The sequence below is a fragment of the Hydra viridissima genome, unplaced genomic scaffold (assembly GCF_058129835.1).
Source record: "Hydra viridissima isolate aposymbiotic clone 2 unplaced genomic scaffold, HvirCarnegie_v1 scaffold_7, whole genome shotgun sequence".
Taxonomy (NCBI): Eukaryota; Metazoa; Cnidaria; class Hydrozoa; order Anthoathecata; family Hydridae; genus Hydra; species Hydra viridissima.
Window position 1 is genome coordinate 1748033 of NW_028324306.1, and position 2500 is coordinate 1750532.

General features: G+C 27.0%; 1 long non-coding RNA gene across 6 annotated transcripts in view; it reads right to left on the reverse strand.

Annotated features, from left to right (window-relative positions):
• Nucleotides 1-998, reverse strand: part of LOC149885558 (uncharacterized) — a 2528-nt gene extending 1530 nt beyond the window's left edge. For 2 of the 6 annotated variants that reach the window (XR_016454479.1, XR_016454478.1), the window contains exons 1-2: nucleotides 823-998; nucleotides 411-648 (exon numbers count right to left, since the gene is read on the reverse strand). This is a non-coding gene — a long non-coding RNA (uncharacterized LOC149885558). The remainder of the gene's footprint in view (nucleotides 1-410; nucleotides 649-822) is intronic. The other 4 variants (XR_016454481.1, XR_016454482.1, XR_016454480.1 and 1 more) reach the window with 4 other exon arrangements.
• Nucleotides 999-2500: the final 1502 nt, after the last annotated feature.

A 2500-nucleotide genomic window follows, 5' to 3' on the forward strand; every position in this document is an offset into this window, starting at 1 on the left:
AGGTAGATGTTTACCAAGTCACAGCACTTTAAAAACACGGAAAGAACATAATATAAACATATGTACAAACTATAAGCACAATAAATGTGTTTAAATATGTATATAAGGTTAAATTTATACTAAAATAATTAAATACCTTATATAAATATTTAAACCCCTTTTTAAAACAATTATGTAACACATATTAACACATACACAAACAATAAAAAAGCACTTTACATTATTATAAAAACACATTGATAAAACAACTATAAAGCACTTATTACCACACACACATACATATCAAAAAAGCATATATGTAAACACTAAACGTGTGCAAACACTAAATGTGTGCAAACAATAAACGTGTGCAAACAAAAATTCTAAAAATGACACAAGAAAATTTAAAAAGATACAAAATATATATTTACAAACAATTCTCTTTACATAAGAACTGTAATCTTCATAACAACATTTAACCTTTACATACATGTGACATGCGTTGTCAGTGTTGGCACAAAGTCTTAATTTTTCTTTTCTAAATTTTCTAAAAATGAACAAAAATAGTTAATAGCATCACAGAAATTTCAAAGTAAAAATAACAATTTTATGGAAACAGCATCAGTATAACTTTAAATAACATCCATACCCCTATTTTCCTTCTGATAACTAAAATAATAAAAATAAAACTACTAAAAAAAAAACTAAAACAAACAAAATATAAACGATTAAAAAAATAAAAATCCATTCTACTTTAAATCCTTTCTACTTTATCTAATAAAAATTTAAATCCTTTCTACTTTATCTTATAAAAATGTATATATAACTATTTCATATACTTACTTCAATTATAATATGATCTTAGCGATGATTATTTATCTTAATATGATTCTTTATGTAATATATCTTAACTAATAATTAAATTCCAAAAGGAAAAAAGTTTTAACTCGCTTCTTGGATCTTTCTCCAATGGCCGCGTGCATTTTGAGAACGCGCTCTTTCAAAGCCTAGTAACTAATGACGAAACGACGTTAAACATTAAACATTAAACATTAAGGTGGTAGGCCTATGAAAAAATTTTTTCAAGTATTAAAGATATATTTACAATAAAACTAATCAGTTGTTAACAATAATTATGAAATTAAACATAAAATCAATAAAATATATAAAAAAGTGCCTCGCTTGCCTCGGAATTATATTAAAAAGTGTGAAAAAAACGAAAACTTCAAAACACAATTTCTCAAAAACGACAATAAATCAAAACTTCAAATTTGGTATGGTAGTTCTACATATGTATAAAATTAATTTGTCATAGGATTTTTAAATTTGCCTTCCTAGTTCAGATTATATTGACTTTTAAACTTGAATATATATTTTTATAAAAAAACTCTGGCAGATAAAACCACATTGTAGCGCCCCAAAAAAAGAAATTTTAAAAATCTTACGACAAATGAATTCTACATGTATGAAGAACATATCCTGAAAATTTCAGCTTAATTGCTTACTTTAAACTGGAGATATCATGTTTTAAAATTTAAAAAAAAACTAAAAATCTCAAAATGAGAAAAATCGAGTCAAAAATTTAAAATCAAAAAATTACGTCTAAAAAAACTCCTTAAAAGCTACCAGTGCTATATGAATCAGTTTTTTCAGTATCTAAGTATCCTTTATGAAGAGATCTAAGTTTTTTTCTTTGCCTTTTGCATATTGAAGTTGATTTACGACGCTTGTTTACAATTCGCTTTTGGTCCTTTAAAATCAGTTTTGGAATAGTCAATGATCCTAACAATCCGAAGTGACTTAAAACAGATTTTACCCCATCTCCACCGTCATTATAATGAACTATTGCAGAGTTTATACAAAGTTCAAATGTTCTTCTACTTACAAAAATGTTTTTAGGACATCGAGTCCATAAAATTGAATGAAATGCTTCATTTGAATTTTGGGTTTGACCATGTAAACATTTACTTAGCAAATAATCATCAGATAAATCTTTAAAAATAGGTTTTATTATATTATGAATAAAGATAGGCAAGTTAATTTTGTTTGTGTGAGTACTTGTACCTTTAAGCTTATCTAGTTGCCACTTGCACCATGAATATTCATCCCTAGGACACATAGAATGACGAATGCTATTATCACTAAGATTTGTACTGTGCCACAAAACTGCTCCTATTGCTTTTTTTATTGCATAAATGCTGTTAGTGTTATTTCTAATTGCAATACCATAATAATTCTGCATTGAGTTAATTGCACTATTAGTCAAATTTCCTTTTCCATGTAGGGGTTTATTTGTTCCTTTATACTTATGTACAATTTTTCGCAAGCGTGTACCAAGTCGCTTCTGCACATGCCCAATGCATTCTAATTTTATTGGTTGAATATTATAACTTTTATATGGGTTAGATTCTTCAACTTCTTTAAAAGAGGAAGTATCACCGTCCCCGAGGTATTCATGATAAATCAAATTGTATTTTTTAACTGATCGAGAAAAGATTTCCAACGCACCAGCTGCTTCCAT